Source organism: Salvelinus sp. IW2-2015, linkage group LG4q.1:29 (genome assembly GCF_002910315.2).
Source record: "Salvelinus sp. IW2-2015 linkage group LG4q.1:29, ASM291031v2, whole genome shotgun sequence".
Lineage (NCBI taxonomy): Eukaryota > Metazoa > Chordata > Actinopteri > Salmoniformes > Salmonidae > Salvelinus > Salvelinus sp. IW2-2015.
Window position 1 is genome coordinate 33,510,520 of NC_036842.1, and position 25,129 is coordinate 33,535,648.

General features: G+C 43.4%; 1 protein-coding gene across 1 annotated transcript in view; it reads left to right on the plus strand.

Annotated features, from left to right (window-relative positions):
- The window catches only part of LOC111961860 (carboxyl-terminal PDZ ligand of neuronal nitric oxide synthase protein), a 41,158-nt gene extending 17,807 nt beyond the window's left edge, over nt 1-23,351 (plus strand). Inside the window, exon 3 of the transcript XR_011479626.1 lies at nt 22,856-23,351. The gene's annotated coding sequence lies outside the window, so the exon portion shown is untranslated. The remainder of the gene's footprint in view (nt 1-22,855) is intronic.
- The last annotated feature ends 1,778 nt before the right edge of the window (nt 23,352-25,129 follow it).

Below are 25,129 nucleotides of genomic sequence, written 5' to 3' on the forward strand. Positions count from 1 at the left end.
TCCCTCCACTCTTTCTTGTCCCCTCTCTCTTCCTCTCTCTCTCGTCCCCTCTCTCACGCGCTCTCTCTCTCTCTCTCCTCCTCTTTTCCCTCTTTCTCACTTCTCCCCTCTCTCTGTTCCACTCTCTCTCTTCCCCTCTTCCTTTTTCCCTCTCTCGTTGTTTCCCTCTCGTCGTTTTCCCTCTCTCATCGTTTTCCCTCTCTCGTCGTTTTCCCTCTCTCGTCTTTTTCCCTCTCTCGTCTTTCTCCCTCTCGTCGTTTTCCCTCTCTCGTCGTTTTCCCCCTCTCGTCGTTTTCCCTCTCTCGTCGTTTTCCCTCTCTCGTCGTTTTCCCTCTCTCGTCGTTCTCCCTCTCTCGTCTTTTTCCCTCTCTCGTCGTTCTCCCTCTTGTCTTTTTTCATCTAAAATAATCCTGCTATAGGTTCAGGCCCAACCTCTGAATATCTTTACACTCCTCCTGACAGAAATACATTTAAGGCTGAGGGCAGGGAGGGACTCGTTCTTCTGAAATCTGATTGCCTGTAATGGGATTTCACAACTCCCACATGTCTGTCTGTCAGGATGCTGAGTACTCCTGCTTCCACCAGTATCTCACTGATAACTAAAATGGCCCTGTCTCACTGTGTAAATGTGCTCGGCTCAGTCTCTGTCTATCTTTCAGATAAACCTAATATCTGTAATGTAAAATGAAAATGTGTCATAGTCCTGTTATCTACATCAGTCAGTCCGCCCGTTCATCTGTATGGTCAAGTGGCTGATCATGCTGTGTCATTCTGACAAGAAGAGAGTGATGTCTGTGGTGGGTTGATCTGTTTTACATCCTTAAATGACAGGTAGAGAGGAAGACTTGTCATGGTGACAATGAATGTCAGGTGTCAGAAAACTCACACATGAGTGAGTGACCTGGGTGGCTTGTGTATGTGATGGATGGGGGATTTGTGTGTGTGTGTGTGTCTGTCTTTTTATATTCCATTAGTAAATTCCATTTAGGACTGAAAGTGTCTGTTTCAAATGTATAGACGTGTTAAAACAGTAGCATGCTGCTGGGTAAACAAATAAACAAATGTTGACGCACAAACAAAGGAATTACTCCTCTCAGATCCTGCCAATCCTAAAGAAATCTGTCAACAGAGATTTATTTTCACAGCCTCCAAATCCTCAATGTGTGACACACGGACTAATACCTGTAATAGCAGTCTGGAGCTGTGCTTTTTCTGGAGAATAATTAGAGAAGTGCACCTCGTACCCCTGCACATGGACTCGGTACTGGTACCCTGTGTATATAGCCAAGATATCGTTACTCATTGTGTATTTATTCCTCTTGTTATTATGTTTTCTATGTTTATCTCCATGCATTGTAAGCATTTCACTGTTAGCCTACACCTGTTGTTTACAAAGCATGGAACAAATACTATTTTATTTGAATTTGTGGGGTTAACCAAGGCTGGATTATATGACCTTAAATTGTTGACCTTAACAAGTCCCTTGATTGAATCAGCTGTGTAGTGCCAGGGCAAGAAAACAAAATGTGCACTCCTTGGGGTCCCCAAGACCGAGTTTGGGAAACGCTGGTATAGGGTGTGTCTTAGTAGGGCATTTTGGGAAAACCATCTCATTGGACACAGACATCAGCTAAAGTCTAGTTTTACATTTGATTCAGTTGCTAACTAACGTCATTTCAAAGTCATTGGATTTAGGTTACATGTTGGGTGAAAAAATACAAAGTTCCCGCAATTTCTTGATTACGTTTTGCAAATCCAATCAGTTATTCATGTTGATTCTGCATCATTTACTTTATACTGAACAAAAATATAAACGTAACATGTAATGTGTTGGTCCCATGTTTCATGAGCTGAAATTAAAAATCCCAGAAATGTTCCATACGCACAAAAAGCTTATTTCTCTAAAAATGTTGGCACAAATTTGTTTACATCCCAGTTAGTGACCAAATCTCCCTTTGCCAAGATAATCCATCCACCTGACAGGTGTGGCATATCAAGAAGCTGATTAAACAGCTTGATCATTACACAGGTGTACAGGGGGCAATGTGCAGGGGACAATGAAAGGCCACTCTAAAATGTGCAGTTTTGTCACACAACACAATGCCATAAATGTCTCAAGTTTCGAAGGAGCGTGCAGTTGGCATGCTGACTGGAGGAATGGACACCAGAGCTGTTGACAGAGAATTTCATGTTCATTTCTGTACCATAAGCCGCGTCCAATGTCGTTTTAGAGAATTTGGCAGTATGTCCAACCAGCCACACAACCACAGGAAACGTGTAACCACGCCTTCCCAGGACCTCCACATCCGGCTTCTTCACCTGCGGGATCGTCTGAGACCAGCGACCCGGACAGCTGATAATAAAGCCCTTTTGTGGGGAAAAACGTAGTCTGATTGGCTGGGCCTGGCTCCCCAATGGGTGGGCCTATGCCCTCCCAGGCCCACCCATGGCCGGACAATGCCCAGTCATGTGAAATCCATAGTTTAGAGTCTAATAAATGTCTTTCAATTGACTGATTTCCTTCTATGAACTGTAACTCAGTAAAATCGTTGAAATTGTTGCATGTTGCTTTTCTATTTTTGTTCACTATAAATAATGTTGTTGAAATGATGTGGAAGCAATGTTGAATCAACAAGTTTGTGGCCAGTGGGAATGTTGTTACATACATCTATGTATTGGAGTTCCAGTAATGGTGTTGTGTTGTCCTTGCTCTGTCTCTCTGGAGGAGCAGTGTGGTCTGGTGATGAATCCTAAAGTGATACACACACGTGTGACCCTATGTCACGCATCCATTACCACGGTAACAACACAGGGAAAAAGAGAGAGGGGGAGTCATTTTCCTCCATTACATCACCATTCCCTCTGTCTTTCTCTCCACTCGCACCATCTTTCACCTCCTCTTTAACCTTGCCTCTTTTTGTCTCTGTAGTTCTGTATCTCTGTCTCTGTAGTTCTGTATCTCTGTAGTTCTCTCTCTCTGTATCTCTCTCTCTCTCTCTGTAGTTCTGTCTCTCTGTATCTCTGTATCTCTCTCTCTGTATCTCTGTCTCTCTGTAGTTCTCTCTCTGTATCTCTGTCTCTCTCTGTAGTTCTGTATCTCTGTCTCTCTGTATCTCTCTCTGTATCTCTGTCTCTCTGTAGTTCTGTCTCTCTGTATCTCTCTCTCTGTATATCTGTCTCTCTGTAGCTCTGTTTCTCTGTAGTTCTGTCTCTCTGTATCTCTGTCTCTCTGTAGTTCTGTCTCTCTGTAGTTCTGGATCTCTGTCTCTCTGTCTCTCTCTGTATCTCTCTGTAGTTCTGTATCTCTGTCTCTCTGTCTCTCTGTAGTTCTGTCTCTCTGTCTCTCTGTATCTCTCTCTCTGTATATCTGTCTCTCTGTATCTCTGTTTCTCTGTAGTTCTGTCTCTGTAGTTTTCTCTCTCTGTATCTCTGTCTCTCTGTAGTTCTGTATCTCTGTCTCTCTGTCTCTCTAGTTTTCTCTCTCTGTATCTCTGTCTCTCTCTGTAGTTTTCTCTCTCTGTATCTCTGTCTCTCTGTAGTTCTGTCTCTCTGTCTCTCTCTGTAGTTCTCTCTGTATCTCTGTAGTTCTGTATCTCTGTATCTCTGTAGTTTTTCTCTCTGCATAGTAAGCGCGTGATCTGTGTTATACTCTGTCTTCATGTCTCTCTGTAGTTTACTCAGTGCGATCTGTATCTACTTGGTCTCTCAATCGAGTTTCGTGTGTATATTCGAGCTTGTCTGTAGGATCCTCTGTCTCTGCCATGTAGGTTCTCTCTCTGACTCGTGAGTGTCTGATAGTTCGATGTAGAATCACTGTTTCTGTATCTCTGTAGTTCCTGTATGCTCTGTATACTGTAGTTCTTGTACTCTGCTGATCTGTAAGTTCTCTCTCTCTGTATCTCTGTCTCTCTCTGTAGTTTCTCTCTCTCTCTTATCTCTGTCTCTCTGTAGTTCTCTCTCTGATCTCTGTCTCTCTGTAGTTCTCTCTCTCTCCTCTGTCCTCTCTGTAGTTCTGTATCTCTGGTCTCTCTGTTCTCTCTCTGTAGTTCTTCTCTCTCTGTATCTCTGTCTCTGTCTCTGTATTCTGTATCTCTGTCTCTCTGTCTCTCTCGTAGTTTTCTCTCTCTGTATCTCTGTCTCTGTCAGGTCCTGCTTTGTCTATACGCTATGGAGAGGGATGCTGGATTTGGATTTGTTTATTTCTATTAGTATTTAGTTGGATGTCGTAAGGTGTTGATAATCTGTGCGCGACGCCTTTTGTTGTTGCTGAGTTTAAAGTCTTTAGTCCTTTCATGCGGCGGCTGTGGAGATTAGATTTGCAAGGATGAGCTGTCGAGATTTTTATCGATACATATATTCAATGTAGAAAACCCGCACTATACGACAGGCTTGGGGTTCAGGAGAGAGGTCTAAGGAAAGTGCTAGTGGTTTGCCTGGTTTGAGTTCTCATCGAGAGACAGCTGGTTATTGTTGTCTCTGATTGGGAAGCGCATTTTAAGGCAGCCATAGGCGCGTTTAGTGTATTGATGATGGTGTATAAAACTCTTGTCTAATTACTTGTCTAATCGTTTTGTGTAGCCTGGCTGTGTCTGTACACATTTACGTCCTGAAAATGACAGCTTAATCCAGCACGCATAGTATCAGAGCAAACCTAATTTATGGACTAAACCAGGGTCTTCTAACGGGTTAGATCGTGAGCTAGGGGCAGTAGCTCGCAGACGCACCTGTGTATGTATGTCTCTATCTCAACAGGATTCTGAAAGTATCTATGGTTTGCAATTTTTGTTTTAAACGTTTGGTTTTCTCAACCAAGGCGAGATACTGTTGGTCCATAAACAATTGGCGTTGTTCTATCATTATCCACGCACCCCTATCTCACACATAAGCAGAGGATTGCAACCTGTATTGTTGCTGAACCACGTCTAGGCGTGGCGCCTTGGTCCATAACTCCTACACGCTCACAAAGCAACAATGACGTATCTGTGTAACAGTTTACTCTGTATCTGCCCTGTAAGATCATTGTTCTCATCTCGTGTGGGTTATACGCCACTATGCTGTTCTCTCTCTTTAGGTTCTGACTCGATGGGTAAGGCCATCTGATAAGTTTACCTGCTATATCATCTCGAGTCAGATTCTAATTTAAAGTCTTTGTCGCTAATGTTAAACTCTTGCTACAGTGCAAGTATCTCTTTAGGCCTATAACTTTCTGGTAACTGGTCTAATTGTGTGTAGTTTGCCATATCTGATAATACGGCGCTGTTAAATTCGTATCTACTTCCCGTGTGTAATGTTCTCCAGTATAGGAGTGGGTCGATTTTGGCCTCGTCGATTTGACACATATCAGACTGCATGCGAGATTAATAAGGGATGTGCCTCTTCACGATGCGTCTCATATTAATCTAACCGTTGAGTACGGCTGGGTATAGTTATCTCACATATCATCCTTGTAAAATCTTCTTGAGCTTACACCATCGCGTCGCGTTTACTGGTAGTTCTCTCTCTGGGTTCATCTGAGCATCTTCTCTCTCCTGGGTCCTTCTGGGGTAGGTTCCTAGGAATAATATCCTCCAAATCAATGTCATCTTCTCCAAAGATAGTTATTGGTTCGTCAATACCCATGGTTAGCAAGATGTTACTCATGTTCGTAATCCTTGTTTGATGGTGTCCTGGTTTCTAAGCTCTTCTTCGTATTACAATGTCACTGGGTTACCTACTTCCTACTGATTAATGTCTCGACAAGTATCCTCATCTGGTAAGCATAACTGATCTCTCGTCATGTAATTCAGCAACAAGCTACTCTGTCATTTCGTCACCTGTTAATTCAATCATGTCTCGTTTCTGTACGTTCTGATTCTCTGTTATTTATCTGTTCTGCCTTCTCTCTCTTGTAGAGTTCTCTCTCCCTGCTGTCTCTCTCTGTATCTCACTCTCATTTCATTTATATGTTCAATTCAATGGGGCTTTTTAGGCATGGGAAACATGTTTACTTTGCCAAAGCAAGTACAATAAACAAAAGTGAGAAGAAACAAAACAACATCAACAAAAAACTATTAGAAATGAGTGATAAACATTGCACTCACATAGTCTTTATCCTTTTGAAACCGTTTCAGCTATGCACAGTGTTTTAGCAATGTGCAAATAGTTGTAGTACGAATAGTAGGGAGAGATAAATAAACAGATAAATATTGGTGGTATTTACCATGTTGTTTATGCTGCACTGGTTGCCCTTTTCTCATGGTAAAGGGCCACAGATCTTGCTGCTGTGATTGCTCACTGCGGTATTTCTCCTAACAGATATGGGAGTTTATCCATGTTAGATTTGTTTAACATTCTTTGTGGGTCTGTGTGATCTGTGGGAAATATGTGTCTCTAATGTGGTCATACATTTGGCAGGAGGTTAGTCTGTGCAGCTCAGTTTTCACCTTTATTGGTGGAGGAATTAGCACTAGGATTTCTCTTGAGCAGGATTTCTTCTGCAGCTCCTACGCTGGTTGAAGTAAAACATGTGCTTTTATAAACCCATTCATTGTGGAACAATTCTAAATGCAATCGCGTGTTAACAGTTTTGGTGCACGATTAAAAAGAGCTATTTATATTTCTCAACTGGTAATTGGTGTGCGCCTCCCATTAACAATTCAAGTGCAGTCAACAGGCTATCAGTATGTCACCCACCACTTTACAATGTGAGCTGGAGGCAGTATGCATTTTGAAAACATACTTCATTGTTTGAAACCTGAATGTTTTATTTCATATTATAACATTTTTGTTTCTCAAAATCATTGTCACGTGGTTAATCATAATAATCTGAATTAAAAAGCTAAAAATGTAAAAGTTGAAAGTCGACTAATGCGAGATCACCAGCCTCTGCCATATGGACACATTGATACACCGTGATCCATTAGAGGCAAAAGAAATGAGCGCTTGGAACTCATAGCCTATAGGCCAATGCAGTGTTTTCAAATAGCTTACTGTAAGGAACTATAGTTTTAATATATTATCATTCGCAATGGATGCTAAAAAAACACTTTCCTCCATTTGTGCGCAGCAGGCCAGGAACGTCTATGCGAGCTCAAGCGTGTGTGCTCCCTCAACATTATCAGGACAGAGAAACCAGACAACGCCCTTAACCAACAATGCAGTTCAATAAATATAGTTAAGAAAATATTTACTACATAAATTAAAGTAAATCAAATTTTAAAAAAGGAACACAAGATGATTACATAACAATAACGAGGCTATATACAGGGGGTACCGGTACCGAGTCAATGTGCGGGGATACAGGATAGTCGAGGTAATTTGTAAAGTAACTATGCATAGATAATAAACAGCGAGTAGCAGCAGTGTAATAACAAGGGGGTGAGGTCAATGTAAGTAGTCCGGGTGGCCATTTGATCAATTGTTCAGCAGTCTTATGGCTTGGGGGTAGAAGCTGTTAAGGAGCCTTTTGGTCATAGACTTGGCGCACCGGTATGTATTGGGCCATACGCACTACCCTCTAGCACCTTACGGTCAGATGCCGAGCAGTTGCCATACCAGGCGGTGATGCAACCGGTCAGGATGCTCTCGATGGTGCAGCTGTAGAACTCTTTGAGGATCTGGGGACCCATGCCAAATCTTTTCAGTCTCCTGAGCCGGAAAAGGTGTTGTCGTGACCTCTTCACAACTGTCTTGGTGTGTTTGGACCATGATAGTTTGTTCCACTTCAGCCCTGTCAATGTTAATGGGGGCCTGTTTGGCCTTCCTTTTCCTATAGTCCACGATCAGCTCATTGTTGGTGATCAGGCCTACCACTGTTATGTCATCAGCAAACTTAATGATGGTGTTGGAGTCCTGCTTGGTCACGCAGTCGTGGGTGAACAGGGATTACAGGTGGGGACTAAGCACGCACTCCTGAGGCTCAGCGTGGTAGATGTGTTGTTGCCTACCCTTACCACCTGGGGGCGGCCCGTCAGGAAGTCCAGGATCCAGTTGCAGAGGGAGGTGTTTAGTCCCAGGATCCTTAGCTTAGTGATGAGCATTGTGGGAACTATGGTGTTGAATGCTGAGCTGTAGTCAATGAATAGCATTCTCACATAGGTGTTCCTTTTGTCCAGGTGGGAAACGGCAGTGTGGAGTGCGATTGAGATTGCGTCATCTGTGGATCTGTTGGGGCAATATGCGATTTGGAGTGAGTCTAGGGTTTCCGGCATGATAGTGTTGATGTGAGCCATTACCAGCCTTTCAAAGCACTTCATGGCTATCGACGTGAGTGCTATGGGGCGGTAATTATTTAGGCAGGTTACCTTCGCTTTCATGGGCACATGGACTATGGTGGTCTGTTTGAAACATGTAGGTTCTACAGACTCAGACAGGGAGAGGTTTAAAATGTCAGTGAAGCCACTTGTCAGTTGGTCCGTGCAGTGGCTTTGAGTACACATTCTGGTAATCTGTCTGGCCCCGTGGCTTTGTGAATGTTGATCTGTTTAAAGGTCTTGCTCACATCGGCTCTTATGCATGCTTCAGTGTTGCTTGTGCTTGGGACAAGGACATCCCTGCCGGCCAAACCCTCCGCTAACCCGGACGATGCTGGGCCAATTGTGTGCCACCCCATGGGTCTCCCGGTCGCGGCCGGCTGTGACAGAGCCTGGACTCAAACCAGGATCTCTAGTGGTACAGCTAACACTGCGATGCAGTGCCTTAGACCACTGCACCACTCGGGAGGACGCATAGGCCTATTTACTTGTGATTTGAAATAATCCACAGCAAGTTTTTCAAGAAGCTAATGATCCTCAATTCCTCTGTGGCTAAGCCATGCTTGCTGGTGAAGTATTTTGAAGTATTTGTTTATTTATTTATGTATAGACAGGAGTAATTATATCATTTTGGCAAATGTATTTCCATTTACTTTTCTATTGGACTCACTGCTATGCCATTTCTCTCCTGATCTATTGGCTTCCTATCAACTTTCTTTCGTTGTCCAGAAACCAAAGGCACAATTAGCAGGCCATCCTAGTTGGTGCATCTTTAGACTCCCCCTCTTTCTAAGTTTCTAACAGAGATTTTCATCTCTGTCACATATGGAACCGCTATCAGGTGCACTGTTTTAGAATGGTGTTTTCCCAGGTGAGCTGTTTAGAATAGTGTTTTCCCCCAAATTGCATTCTGGCAAATGTTTGAAAGTGACGTTTTATTGGCTGCTTCATAACATGAGTTGCATGTTCTGTTATGATGCATTACCATAATATAAATGTGATTTCTGTCATTCTGAGCACTGTAGGTGGACATCCTAATGGGCTATGCACCAAATGCATATGGGTCCGGTAAATTTCTCAAATGGCCGGTAAATTAAAATCTTCCCGGTCACATTGTCCTGTGCCACATTTTCCTAATGGAAACTCTGGTGTGCACATAGCCTGTCTTCTCTTGATAGCCAGGTCTGCCTATGGCGGCCTCTCTCAATAGCAAGACTATGCTCACAGTCTGTACGTAGTCAAGAATTTTCTTAATTTGGGTTCAGTATTTTGCCGCTGTGTACTCTCTATTTATGGCCAGATAAATAGTATTCAATTTGCTCTGTTTTTTGGATGATTCTTTCCAGTGTGTCAAAACCTTATAGTTTTTGCTTTCTCATAATTGGTTGGGTCTAATTGTGTTTCTGTCCTGGGGCTCTGTGGGGTCTGTCTGTGTTTGTGAACAGAGCCCCAGAACCAGCTGGCTGAGGGGACTCTTCTCTATGCTCATCTCTCTGTAGTTGAGGGCTTTGTGGTGGAATGTGTAGGCATCAATTCCTTTTCGGTGGTTGTAGAATTTGACAGCACTTTTCTGGATTTTGATAACTAGCGGGTATAGTCCTAGTTCTGTTTTGCATACGTTGTTTGGTGTTTTGCATTTCACAAAGTTTATTTTTGCAGAATGCTGCATGCAGAGTCTCAATTGGGGGTTTGTCCCATTTTGTAAATGATTGATTGGTGAGTAGACTGAAGTATCTTTTGCCAGATCCTAATTGGGATGTCAGGTTTTATGTTCCTTTTGATGGCGTAGGCCCTAGTCTTGTCTCTCAGATCATTCACAGCCCTGTGGTAGGTATGATTATTTGTGTGCTCTAGGGCAACAGTGTCTCTAGATAGAATTTGTATTTGTTGTCTTGGCTACTGGACCTTTTTTGGAACACCGTTATTTTTGTCTTACTGAGATTCACTGTCAGGGTCCAAGCCTGATAGAATCTTTGCAGAAGATCTAGGTGCTGCTGTAGGCCTTCCTTGGTTGAGGCCAGTGTGCTGCAGACTGTTCTAGTGCCCTCGCCAATTCATTGATATAAATGTTGAAGAGGGTGGGGCTCAAGATGCATCCCTATCTCACCCACGACCCTAAGGAAAGAAATTGGTGTGTTTATTTTAACTGCACACTTGTTGTTTGTGTACATTGATTTTATAATGTCATGTTTTTCCCCCAACACCGCTTTCCATCAATTTCTATAGCAGACCCTCATGCCAAATTGAGTCAAAAGTTTTTTTGAAAATCGACAACGCATGAGAAGACGTTTGTTTGTCAATAAGGGTGTGTGGAATGTATACGTGGTCTGTCGTACAGTACTTTGGTAAGAAGCCAATTTGCTCAGAACATTGCTTTCACTGAGTAAATGTTGGAGTCTGATGTTGATGATACTGCTGAGTTTTTCAGAGATTGATGTTGACGCAGATTCCACTATAATTATTGGGGTCAAATTTGTCTCCACTTTTGTAGATTGGGGTGATCAGACCTTGGTTCTACATATAAGCGGAGGTGCCAGAGCTGAGGATAATGTTGAACAGTTTAAGAATAGCCCATTTGAATTCGTGGTCTGTATATTTATCATTTTGTTTAGTGTACCATCAACACCACAGGGCTTTTTGAATTGGAGGGTTTGTATTTTGTCCTGTAGTTCATCCAATTGAAGAATCCAGTGGGTTCCGGTAGTCTTTAATATCAGTTTGAAGTTTTATGAATTATGTATATGTTTTTACTCTTGTTTCTTTGTTAAATGGCCGAAAGGTTGGAGAAGTGGTTTATCCATTTTCATGTTGGATAGATAGCACATTGTGTTGTTGTTTGTTTAATGTGTTCCTATTTTCCCAGAAGTGATTTGATTGTATAGATTCTTTAATCACATTGAGCTGTTTTCTGACATGCTGTTCCTTTTTTCTTAGTAGACAATGACATGGAATACCCCAAATCTTTTGTTTGTGTATGTACATACAGTTGAAGTCGGAAGTTTACATACACCTTAGCCAAATATATTTAAACTCAGTTTTTTTTTTCTTCACATTCTGAAAATAAAGTGGTGATCCTAACTAGACAGCGAATTTTTACCAGGATTAAATGACAGGAATTGTGAAAAACGGAGTTTAAATGTATTTGGCTAAGGTGTATGTAAACTTCCGACTTCAACTGTACATACTACCTCAACTAACCGGTGCCCCCATACATTGACTCTGTATCGGTACCCCCCTGTATATAGATTCGCTATTGTTAATTTAATGTTGCTCTTTAATCACCTATTACTTTTATCTCTTAGTCTTATCCGTATTTTTTGGAAATTGTATTGTTGGTTAGGGGCTCGTAAGTAAGCATTTCACTGTAAGGTAAAACCTGTTGCATTCGGCGCATGTGACTAATACAATTTGATTTGATTTGAAACTCAGGGGATCGCCAAGGTGGGGAGGTTATTAAAAATGCATCGGGGTCCCCTGGTCTGTCTCCACATCATGTCTTCAGTTGCCCTTGCAAATCACTGCTTCTCTTCAGCAGAGAGTTATTTTCAATGACTGGCCAGAGCCTGTGAAATTACAGGAGACGACAAGTCATTTTGCCCAATAAACAAATGGTCTTGAACACTAGAATCTACAAAAATAAGCAAAAGAAGCACACACAGCTGTGGAACAAGTCTCAACTTTTCAAAAGTCAGTACTGCATTTAAAATGTATGAAGTGGTTTACATTTATAAATAAACCTGTCTCTGGCAATGCATCCTTCACTTTTTGATGTCCCGTTCCTTTGCTCTGTCTGGGTGTCTGACGACTTATGCCACTCTTTCAGGCCAATACCGATTTGGAAATTAATCTGAGTAGTCAGTGTGGTGTATTATTAATGGTTATATGCATCAAAATCCTTGAGAAAATTATAAGACATATAATTATGTTACGGTCAGTCAATGTCTTTGAGACTACTCACCTTCAAAATGCCATGCTCCACTCCACATCTGTGTATCTTAATCTGAGCTGACTGAAGGGCAGACCCAATACATGGGTGTTGTGCGGACTGTTCGTCCTGAGACATGACAAAAAACAAACAAGAAATTAAGTTTATGCATGATATTCGCACCTCTGTTTCGTGTAACATATTTGAGAATGCTAAGATAACCATCATACAACTTATGGATAGCTCATTCCGTCTTGCTTGACGAACGCCTTTTGCTCGTTCTGGTGCAGGTGCTGGAGGAGAGCTCTGCTGTAGCTGCTGCTGTTGTTGGACTAGTTGTGCTACTTGTGTCATCAGCCTTTCGTTCATATCGGCCACTGTGTTGTAGTCCGGCATCTAATTCAGCCTGGCCATGAGTTGTTGTAAAATCCATTTTGTGATGCATCGTTCCCTCGCACGAAGAGGCTCCTGGCAGGTCTGCGGGTCCTACGAACTAATTGTATCAATCCTTTGCTGTATTTTACTAGTCTTGTAAGAATAGCTAGCTACGAAGCTATCCATTCTTCCACCAACGTTGTGTAGCTAACGTTAGCCAACTATGCTTTGGTAGCTAGCTAAAGCTAGCTAAAGTTAGCTAGCTAACTTTGCATGCCAGCTAACATTAGCTTGTTTTAGTCAAAACAGCAATGTTCAATTTCTTACTCCTACAACCTAAATCCATCAAATCAAATTTTATTGGTCGCATACACATATTTTGCAGATGTTATTGTGGGTGTAGCAAAATGCTTGTGTTCCTAGCTCAAGCATTGCAGTAATATCTAACAATTCACAACAATACACACAGATCTAAAAGTAAAATAATGGAATTAAGAAATATATAAATATCAGGACGAGCAATATCGGAGTCCGGAGTATGAATATATGTATATATATATGTGTGTGATGGGATGTATATATGTGTGTGTGATGGGATGTATAGACATTATGGACAGTATGTGGATAGAATATTTAGTATATCTGTAGAAAACGTAGGCTATAATAGTATACAGTGCCTTCGGAAAGTATTCAGACCCCTTGACTTTTTCCACATTTTGGTAGGTTACAGCCTTATTCTAAAATGTATGAAATCGTTTTTTCCCCTCATCAGTCTACACACAATAACTCATAACAACAAAGCAAAAACAGGTTTGTAGAAATTGTTCCTAATTTATATTTTAAAAAACAAACAGATATCTCATTTACATAAGTATTCAGATCCTTTACTCAGTACTTTGTTGAAGCACCTTTGGCAGCAATTACAGCCTCGAGTCTTCCTGGGTGTAACTCTACAAGCTTGGCACATCTGTATTTGGGGAGTTTCTCCTATTCTTCTCCGCAGATCCTCTCAAGCTCTGTCAGGTTGGATGGGGAGCGTTGCTGCACAGCTATTTTCAGGTCTCTCCAGAGATGTTAGATCGGATTCAAGTCCGGGCTCTGGCTGGGCTACTCTAGGACATTCAGCAACTTGTCCCAAAGCCACTCCTGCATTGTCTTGACTGTGTGCTTAGGGTCATTGTTCTGTTGGAAGGTGAACCTTCGCCCCAGTCTGAGGTCCTGAGCACTCTGGAGCAGGTTTTTATCAAGGATCTCTCTGTACTTTGCTCTGTTAATCTTTGCCTCAATCCTTTCCTCCAGACGTGATGCTTGGCATTCAGGCCAAATAGTTGAATCTTGGTTTCATCAGGCCAGAGAATCTTGTTTCTCATGGTCTGAGAGTCTTTAGGTGCCTTTTTGTTAACTCGGGCTGTCATGTGCCTTTTACTGAGGAGTGGCTTTCGTCTGGCCACTCTACCATAAAGGCCTGTTTGGTGGAGTGCGGCAGAGATGGTTTTCCTTCTGGAAGGTTCTCCCTTCTCCACAGAGGAACTCTAGAGCTCTGTCAGAGTGACCACCACATTCTTGGTCACCATGATGGAGACCACTGTGTTCTTGTGGACCTTCAATGATTCAGACATGTTTTGGTACCCTTCCCCAGATCTGTGCCTCTACATAAGCCTGTCTCAGAGCTCTACGGACAATTCCTTCGACCCCATGGCTTGGTTTTTGTTCTGACATGCAACTGTCAACTGTGGGACTTTATATAGACTGGTGTGTGCCTTTCCAAATCATGTCCAATCAATTGAATTTACCACAGGTGAACTCCAATCAAGTTGTAGAAACATCTTAAGGATGATCAATGGAAACAGGATGCACCTGAGCTAAATTTTGAGTCTCATAGCAAAGGGTCTGAATACTTATATAACTAAGGTATTTCATTATTTTATTTTTTTCCATAAATTAGCTGTAATGTAAGGCTGTAATGTAACAAAATGTGGAAAAAATCAAGGGGTCTGAATACTTTTCTAAGGCACTTTATATACAGCAATATTTGAATAGGATGGCATTGACTAGAATACAGTAAATAGATATGAAATTAGTAAAACAGTATGTAAACATTATTAAAGTGACTAGAGTCCATTATTGAAGTGACCAGTGATTCCATGTCTATGTACATAGGACAGCAGTTTCTAAGGTGCAGGGTTGAGTAACTGGGTGGTAGCCGGCTAGTGACAGTGACTAAGTTCATGGCTATTTAACAGTCTGATGGCTTTGCGATAGAAGCTGTTTTTCAGTCTCTCGGTCCCAGCTTTGATGCACCTGTACTGACCTCACCTTCTGGATGATAGCGGGGTGAACAGGCCGTGCCTCGGGTGGTTGATGTCCTTGATTATCTTTTTGGCCTTTCTGTGACATTGGGTGCTGTAGATGTCCTGGAGGGCAGGCAGTGTGCCCCCGGTGATGCATTGGACAGACCACACTACCCTCTGGATAGCCCTGGTTGAAGAGGCTCTGTAACATAGTCAATGTTTGTTATCAACGTTTGTTAACTAGCTATCTAGTAGATAGTTAGTAAATGTAGTTATTGACTATATTGGCTGTAGTAATTTAACTTTGCTAACTAACGTTAGCTAGCTAGCTACCTCTGCTAACGTTACAGCTCCTACAGAGATAGCTAGCTAGCCACCTAGCTAAATTGCTTTGTTGACAAAAGATAGGTCTGCTTCTTACCTTCTTGCGGAGTCTCATGAATTGTTGTGCCTTTGAAAGGGAAGTGGTATGGTGGAGTTTTCAAATTGCATTCATTTGATTCGTCATTTTCATTTCTTCGTTTGATCTGATTATTTACCTTTCAATCACTATCAAACCCGTTCACAGGATTGGTTAACTCGGGAGACTCCTTTGGTGTCTAGAGAGTTCGGTAAATCAGCCTTTAAAAATGTCCTTGCAGAATCGGTGGAATGAATACACCCCTGATCACACGCTAACACAGTTCACTTTCATAGCAGCCACATACAAACAGCTTGATCACTTTGATCGATGTAGTGATAATTCCTTCTTACATCTAAATGCTCTCCTGCTCTCACTTTTTCCCTTTGCTTGTGGACTTCAGTGCACAACACATCATTGCACAACACACCAGGCGAAAAAATCTTTCCAAGCCAAACCTTCATTTCATAACCAGTAACCGCTACACACATCATTGTCATCATTATTAGCTAACGTCATAGTCAACATAACTACTAGAACTAACACGTTAGTAAACCCGCTACAATCATGCAATACAGTGTACACTCAGCAAGCAGTCTTAGCAGTTACACCGGCGGGCCCCGGTGGCAATAAATAAATAAAAACAAAAGCTTCCCTTGACTTGGAAGAGTTCCAGTGTTGGATAGCCATAGCCAGCTAGCCAACATAGCATCCCTCTCTGTTTTTGCCGGTTGTTTGAGTAGGCTAAACTAGCAAGCTGCATTTTCTAGCTAACTGAAAGAAAATACAACAAAATCTCTCTCTCTTTCTTGCTTCTCCTTCATTTTTGAAGAAATTAATTTGTTCAACATTTTTAAACTATTGTCTTTCTCTCTCTTTGAGTCAACTACTCACCACATTTTATGCACTGCAGTTCTAGCTAGCTGTAGTGTATGCTTTCAGTACTAAATTCATTCTCTGATCCTTTGATTGGGTGGACAATGTCAGTTCATGCTGCAAGAGCTCTGATAGGTTGGAGGACGTGCTCTGGAAATTGTCATAATTACTGTGTAAGGAAGGCGGTGAGAACCATGAGCCTCCTAGGTTTTGGATTGATGTCAATATACCCAGAGGACCACGGAAACTATCCGTTCTCCGGCTACACCATGGTGCTACCCTACAGAGTGCTGTTGAGGCTACTGTAGACCTTCATTGCAAAACAGTGTTTTAATCAATTATTTGGTGACGTGAATATATTTAGTATAGTTTTATCTAAAAAGGATAACTTTTTTAATGTTTCACTATTTTTATCTATATGAAATTCACTGAGGAGGATGGTCCTCCCCTTCTTCCTCTGAGGAGCCTCCAATGGGTCTACTGTAAATATACTTTCAAATAGAAAGAATTGGTGCCTCTAGGTCATTTCAGACAGTTGTTAGGGGACCTTTTTACATAAGAATGTGTCTGTTTTTATGATTGTGTTTTGCTTTTCGTGTATTGTTGTGTATAATAAGGTGTATTTTATTGTGTATATGAATGTGTAGTTTAATTTGTTTATTGTATTTTGATGTGTATTGTGGTGCTATACAAGGCTCATCTGGAAAAGAGACCTTGGTCTCAGCATTGACTGCCTGTCAAAATAAAGGTTAAAAGTAAACTCTCCCTTCTATTTCCATGCATTTGATTGGCTGATGAGTTTGTGCCGTCTTTCATGAAACTACACTTCCTGTCCCATCAAAACAGAAACTCTGATATAAGTGCGTTGCTTCAGCAGAAACGGAATAGGAAGCAAGACATTTCACTGGCAAATTTTTTCTGGTTCATATACAAGAACAGACCCAGCTGCTATCGCATTAGGTCTATGGGAGAAGCACCGCCTAGAGCTGCAATATGTAACTTTTCAAATCAAATCAAACTTTATTTTTCACATGCGCCGAATACAACAAGTGTAGACCTTAACGTGAAATGCTTACTTACAATCCCTTAACCAACAGTGCAGTACAAGAAGAGTTAAGAAAATATTTACCAAATAAACTAAAGTAAAAAATTATATAAAGTGACACAATAATACAACAAAAATGAGGCTATATACAGTGGTCGATCACCCAACGTTTTGGGTGACCGACCAAATTCACATAGAAATGTGAATTATAGATATGGTATTCTCTTCGAAAGCAAGTCTAAGAAGCTGTTCTATGTGCACTCTTTCTATTCTTCCAGTTCTTAAGTTTTGTTTTTGCGTCTTTTACTTTCAGTTTTGTACACCAGCTTCAAACAGCTGAAAATACAGTATTTTTGGTTATTGAAAAGATATTTCACAACGGTTTAGATGGCACAATGATTCTCTTGCTTGTTTTGTCACATAAACTCAAATTAGCCAAACTATTGGAATTTTAGCAACCAGGAAATGTCAGAGCGATTTCGGCATATTTTTTCATTTATCCACCATATTGGTCAACCAGCCTTCTTAGCTAGCCTTTAATGTTTTATTTTCTTTGATAAGATTTTCTTTATTTTATTGCCCTTCATGATTTTTTTTATTTTAGTTGCTATTTATTTTTTATTTTGTGTTGCTATTTTAAATGCACTTAAAGTAAAGTTTTAATTGAAGTTTGATTTGATCTTTAATTGATGATTGTATGAATATAGACCCCATTGTTATTAAAACGTTAAAACAATGTATGAACTAGGTTATAGGGCTACTAAATCAATGTTTGTGTGTTTGCGTGTGTGTGTGTGTGGGGGGGGGGGGGGGGTTGGTGTTTTGTGTAAATAAAAGGGGCATTGTATGGTTGTTGTGTAAATGTAACTGAATGGCAGATGTACTGTAGCATAGTGGCCTAAATATCTCTACTGGATTAGATAAGCAGGAAGCCCCAGGCTAGGTCTGAGTGGGGGAACTGAGCTGTGACTGAACGGGGGCTTGTTGAAGGCCTTGGTTACGGTTTGAACAGTTCCTTAATTTGAGCGGTTGGAAATCCAGATGTTATCATCAGCCTGTTTTGACTCACTCACCTTGTGATAATCAGAGAGTATGTGAGGCCCGCTACTTACATTTAGCTGCTAGCCTTGCCAAAGACTCCAATACTATCTCATGCTGCTAGTTTACTTAAGACTCCAATATTATCTCATGTTGTGGATTTGATGATATTCCCACATCAAATAAAGACATTACTGGCAGTTTCCAAGATTAGGCTTAATTTGTGTTCAGGAAACCACCCCAAAGAGTTTTCAAATTAGTATTAATGCACATTGTCGATAAATTGTCAATTTTTTTTATTGTAACATTATTCTCATCAGCCTTCTCAGTGTGGGACTTATTAAGGCTCATTCTCCAGAAATTCTTTAGGGGTGGACACAGACCTTGAGCTCTCAGGAGGGAGATGATATCTAACTCCCTCCATCTCACATTAGAAACCACTGAGACACAATGAGACCATTGTTCTATATCTCCACTTTGGCTTAGCTTTTTTCGCCTCACTCTCTCTCTCTGTCTTTCTCTGTCTTTCTCTCTCTCTCTTTGTCATGCTGGAGATTTCTGCTTAATCTCCTTCTGTCTTGTTTGTTTGTCTCTCCTCTCCTCCGTTCTGTCATTTGCTCTTGGTATTCCCTTGCTCGCTACCAGTGGGGTCGATGGATGAAGAGATGACAGCAGGTCTTTTAACACATGGATTACCAGACTTTCTCTTATCTGGGACAAGAGAGTAGTGTGTGTGCCACAGCTACCCCCAGGCTTGGCCTGTTTCCTGTCCCGTACCCCACTCCCTCCTGTCCCATTCTCTCCTCTCTCTCTCTTTACCAGTCACGAGCCTCTGGCTATCCCAGACCTGTCATTACTTGGTCCTGGTTGGAAATGCCTCATCTACAAATCCTTTTCCCCCACCTCCACCCTTATCAATTCCCTTGAGAGACTATAGCCCCTACCTGCCCCAAACATCCTTCCAGATAGCCCTGGGTCATGTTCAGTAGGGCACGTCCTAGCAAACAAGAAGATGGCGCTGAGGTGGATAGCAGCCGTCTGTCTCCTGACCAATTTTGCAATTTTGTGTGTTTTTTACACTGATCTGAACTTTCTTTGTACATTTCCGCCATAATTTCCTATGACCAAAAACTGTTTCTCGACAACAGAACAACGATCACTAACCTCGATTTGGATTAAGATTTCTACTTCAACGAGTCGACAGCTGTGAATGTACTGCTAATTCCGGACCAGGCCCTAATCCCCGGGACTCGAGAGGAAGAGATAGTGCAAGAGAGGCAAACGAGCCTCCTTGACGCGACTACGTTGGCGATTAAATAAACCACCTTTACCTTCCGTTCTTTTGGCGAATGTACATTATATATACAAAAGTATGTGGACAACCCTTGAAATTTGTGGATTTGGCTATTTTGTTGCTGACAGGTGTATAGAAATCGAGCACACAGCCATGCAATCTCCATAGACAAACATTGGCAGTAGAATGGCCTTATTGAAGAGCTCAGTGACTTCCAAAGTGGCTGGGTTTGGCAGATGCCAGGAGAATGCTACCTGCCCAAATGCATAGAGCCAACTGTAAAGTTTGATGGAGGAGGAATAATGATCTGGGGCTGTTTTTCATGGTTCGTGCTAGGCCTCTTAGTTCCAGTGAAGACTGGGAATTTCCTAATTCCAATTACCTGTACCCCTGTTGCTATTATTCTGCTGTGGGGAGACCAGTCAAAGTCTTTTCGGGTGCTCATTGACTCTGGGGCTGATGAGAGTTTCATGGACGCTACCCTGGTATCAGAACTAGGTATTCCCACTCAGTCCCTTTCCGTTCCCATGGATGCCAGAGCACTGGACGGACGTTCCATTGGCAGAGTCACACACAGCACAGTTCCCATGACTCTGCGGATATCTGGTAATCACAGTGAGTCAATACAGCTGCTTCTCATTGAGTCTCCTCACATCCCTGTGGTTTTGGGATTTTCTTGGCTCCAGAAGCACAATCCCAATATTGACTGGACCACAGGTTCAATCCTGGGTTGGAGCCCGTTCTGTCACTCACACTGCCTAAAGGGGGCGCAGCCTTCCCCTATATGTCGGCCTGGGATCTCTCTGCCATTCCCACAGAGTATCATGACCTCCGGGAGGTATTCAGTAAGGCTCGTGCTACGTCCCTTCCTCCACATCGTCCTTACGATTGTGTGATTGATCTCCTCCCGGGCACCACACCGCCTCGAGGACGGATTTATTCCCTGTCTGGCCCTGAGACCCAGGCCATGGAGGAGTACATTGATAACTCTCTGGCGGCTGGAAGCATTCGCCCTTCGGCCTCTCCTGCCGGCGCAGGGTTCTTTGTGGGAAAGAAGGACAAGACCATGTGTCCATGTATTGATTACCGGGGTCTCAATTACATCACGGTCAAGAACCGGTACCCGCTACCACTCCTCTCCTCAGCTTTCGAACATCTCCAGGGGGCAACCATCTTTTCTAAACTGGACCTAAGGAATGCCTACCACCTTGTTCGGATGCGTGAAGGAGACGAGTGGAAGACTGCTTTCAATACAGCATGTGGACACGATGAGTACCTGGTCATGCCGTTTGGACACACTAACACTCCTGCTGTCTTCCAGGCTCTGTTTAACGATGTGCTCCGGGACATGTTGAATCGGTTTGTTTTTGTATACCTCGATGACATCCTGGTTTTCTCCCGTTCTGCCCAGGAACACGTTCTCCATGTCTGACAAGTTCTTCAGTGCCTTCTGGAGAACCAGTTGTTTGTTAAAGCGGAGAAGTGTGAGTTCCACCGCTCCACAATCACTTTTCTGGGATACATCATCTATGAAGGGAATGTTCAGATGGATTTGGAAAAAGTGAGAGCAGTGGTGGATTTGCCCCAACCCACGTCCAGGGTGCAGCTACAATGGTTTCTGGGGTTTGCTAATTTTTACCGCTGTTTTATTCGGGGCTACAGCAACCTGGCGGCTCCCGTCTCTGCACTCACCTCTACCAAGGTACCGTTCACATGGTCCCCAGCAGCAAACAAGGCTTTTGTGTATTTAATGCAACCATTAACCACTTCCCCCATCCTCATCCATCCGGATCCGACCTGTCAGTTTGTGGTGGAGGTTGTCGCTTCCGACGTGGGAGTAGGGGCTGTTCTTCCCCAGCGATCCGTCCAAGACCAAAAGCTTCATCCCTGTGCCTTCATGTCCCATCGTCTCAACTCGGCGGAGAGGAACTATGACGTTGGCAACCGGGAACTCCTAGCAGTAAAGATGGCCCTGAAGGAGTGGAGGCATTGGCTGGAAGGGGCGGAACATTCATTTTTGGTTTGGACCGACCACAAGAATTTTGAATATCTCCGCACAGTCAAGCGCCTTAACTCTAGGCAGGCCCGGTGGGCTCTGTTATTCGCTAGGTTTAATTTCACCATCTCCTACTGCCCAGGGTCCAAAAATGTGAAGCCGGACACCCTTTCCCGCCTGTACCGTTCCGCTGACACACCCTCGGAATCAGAGACCATTCTCCCTGCCTCGTGTTTGGTGGCTGCGGTTGTCTGGGGTATTGAGGCTCGGGTTTGCAAAGCACAACATTCCCAGCCAGACCCAGGTGGAGGCCCGGCTAACCGGATGTTCTTTCCTGATTCGTTCCGGTCCCAAGTCCTGGAATGGGCTCACTCCTCCAGTCTTACCTGTCATCCTGGTGCTCGGCGTACCCTGGCTTTCCTCTGACAGCGCTTCTGGTGCCCCACCATGGCTCCTGATGTCTCGGCCTTCGTCGCCGCATGCATGGTGTGTGCCCAAAGCAAGACTCAATGACAAGCTCCGTCTGGTCTCCTTCAGCCACTTCCTGTTCCTCATCGCCCCTGGTCCCATATTTCCCTGGATTTTGTCACTGGACTTCCTCCGTCAGATGGCAACACCACCGGTTTACAGGTTCTCCAAGGCCACCCATTTCATCCCTCTTCCTAAATTACCTTCTGCCAAGGAGATGGCCCAGCTCATGGTGCAGCACGTCCTCAGAATCCATGGACTCCCGGTCGACATTGTCTCAGACCGGGGGCCTCAGTTTTCGTCCCGATTCTGGAAGGCGTTCTGCACTCTTATTGTGTCGTCGGCCAGCCTGTCCTCCGGGTTTCATCCCCAGTCCAACGGCCAGTTGGAGCGAGCTAATCAAGATATGGTGACGGCACTCTGTCTTGTTGCCAGTAACCCCACCACCTGAAGTCAGCAACTGGTCTGGGTGGAATATGCCAGGAATACTCTTCCCTGCTCGACTACTGGACTATCCCTCTTCGAATGCTCCATGGGATATCAGCCCCCGCTCTTCCCAGAGCAAGAAGCGGAGGTCAACATACCTTCAGCCCAGATGTTCGTCCGTCGCTGTCGGAATACCTGGAAAAGAGCTCGGGCGGCTCTTCTCAAGACAACCTCCAGGTATCATCAACAAGCAGACCGCCACCGGACTCTGGCTACTCGCTATCGGGTTGGGCAGAGGGTATGGTTGTCCACTCGGGACCTACCCCTCCGGGTAGAATCCCATAAACTTTCCCCCCGTTTCATTGGTCCTTTCCCCATTTCTAGAGTCATTAGTCCGCCTGCTGTTGCCCCGTACCCTCCGTGTTCACCCTACTTTTCATGTGTCCAGGATTAAGCCCTTGTTTCACCGTCCTCTGTCTTCCATTTCTAGGCCCATCCCTCCCCCCTGGGTCATCGATGGCCACCTGGCATATAAGGTGAGGCGTCTCCTGAGGGTTCGACCACGGGGCAGGGGTTTCCAGTACCTGGTTGACTGGGAGGGTTATGGTCCGGAGGAGAGGTGCTGGGTTCCTGCTAAAGACATCCTGGACCCCGCCCTCATCGACGATTTTACTGTCACGCCCTGATCTGTTTCACCTGTTCTTGTGATTGTCTCCACCTCCTCCAGGTGTAGCTTATTTTCCCCCAGTGTGTTCATTCCAGTGTTTCCTGTCTCTCTGTGCCAGTTCGTCTTGTATGTTTTCAAGTCAACCAGCGTGTTTTCCCTGTTTTCTATTCTCTTCTTCTAGTCTTCCCGGTTTTGACCCTTGCCTATTTTTTCTGGACTCCCCTACCCGCCTGCCTGACCCTTCTGCCTTTCCTGACATCGAGCCTGTCTGCCACTCTTTACCTCTTGGACTCAGAATCTGGTTTTGACCTTTTGCCTGTCCATGACCATTCTCTTGCCTACTCCTTTTGGATTATAAATATACTACAAAGACTCTAACCATCTGCATCTGGGTCTCGCCTTGTGCCCTTATAACATTTCTGAAATTGTAATGTATTTCCCCCTCTCAATGGCACACATACACAATCCATGTCTCAAGGCTTAAAAATCCTTCTTTAATCCTCTACACTGATTGAAGTGACATCAATAAGGGATTATAGCTTTCACCTGGTCAGTCTATGTCATGGAAAGAGCAGGTGTTCCTAAGGTTTTGTACCCTCAATGTACATCTAGCTGGCTTTTCCATGCATCGTCAAGACCGAACAGCAGCTTCGGGTAAGGTTAAGGGGGAGGTGTGTTTCTACGGCAGTAAAATTTCAAAGGAAGGTAGAGTCACAGTAATCTCCCTTTATGCACTCTGGACATGCATTGGTATTACCCAACTCACTAACGACTAGGGATGGGTACAGAAACCCGGTATTAAACGGGCCCCGGGGATAAATTATGAAATACCGTAGTATCGATAAGCTCCGACGTTATCGGTTCTGCTTTCGGTACTGGAGAAATTATTTATTATTGCTTCATAAACGTTATCTTGCACTTTTTATCTCACCAACCATTTCTAATTTGCAATAAGATTAAGACATTCGTCTATGATACATTTTCGGTTTTCCCAGTCCAGAAGAGAGATCTCTCACATCTACTGCACACACAGCACCCTGCTCTTAATGAGTGACGTTCAAAAGTGTGGTTTCACTTCACCAGAGTCGATGCTGACAATGCTCGTTGCCAGAAGTGCAACAAGACTTTTGCTTGTCAGGGTGGAAACACGAGCCATCTGTCCAAAGATCTATCGAAAGTGCATCATGTACAGGGAGAGAAATGCACAGTTTTCGACTGCCTAGCTCGTAGTTCATCTCTCGTTGCCCGATCTACTTTAGGTATGTATGCTAGCAGTCTAGAGCCCACACACAGAGTTAACTAGATTATGCGAAAATGGGTTCATGATCAAAAGTAACCATTAGCCAGCTGATTGTTTAGTTCATAAATTAAATTACCCATTTTAAGATTTTGCAACTTTTTTGTTAAAGTTGCAGCTACAATGAACCAACCCACTCCTCCCTATAATACCGCTGGTCCAAGCCAAAGACAAGCCCAAAGCCCCTTCACGCTGGCAGCTAGTGGGAGGATGACTAAGGAGAGGGTGAATGAGTGCCACCTAGCCGTGACCAAGTGAAGGCCTATACCCCTTTGCAACAGTGGAGTCCAAGGGCTTTAGGTAACAGTCTGTCAGTATATATTGAGTTGTATTAATTTTTAGGATATAGTAGTATAAAAGGGTTGTATGTTAGTCCCATCACTCCACAATACAATACACAACAACACAATAATTCATTAATGATAATTCAACACATGAAAACTATACTTTTTTACTGTAGGGAGATGAGCAAGGCACTCAACCCCAAATATACCCCTCCCCCCAGAAGTTACCTCAGTGACACATTCATTCCTGCCTGGTATGGTGTAGAAAGGCCAATGTGATCACTGAGCTGAAGGACGTGCCAAAGCTGGCCATCACATCAGACGGGTGGACCAGCCTCTGTCAGAACCACTATCTCACTGTTACAATGCAGTACACAAGCCAGGGCAGTGTAAAACAGAAGGTCCTCCACACCAGGGCAGTGTAAAACAGAAGGTCCTCCACACCAGGGCAGTGTAAAACAGAAGGTCCTCCACTTTTTTTAAACAGGAAGGTCTCAACCACAGGACAGTAACCGC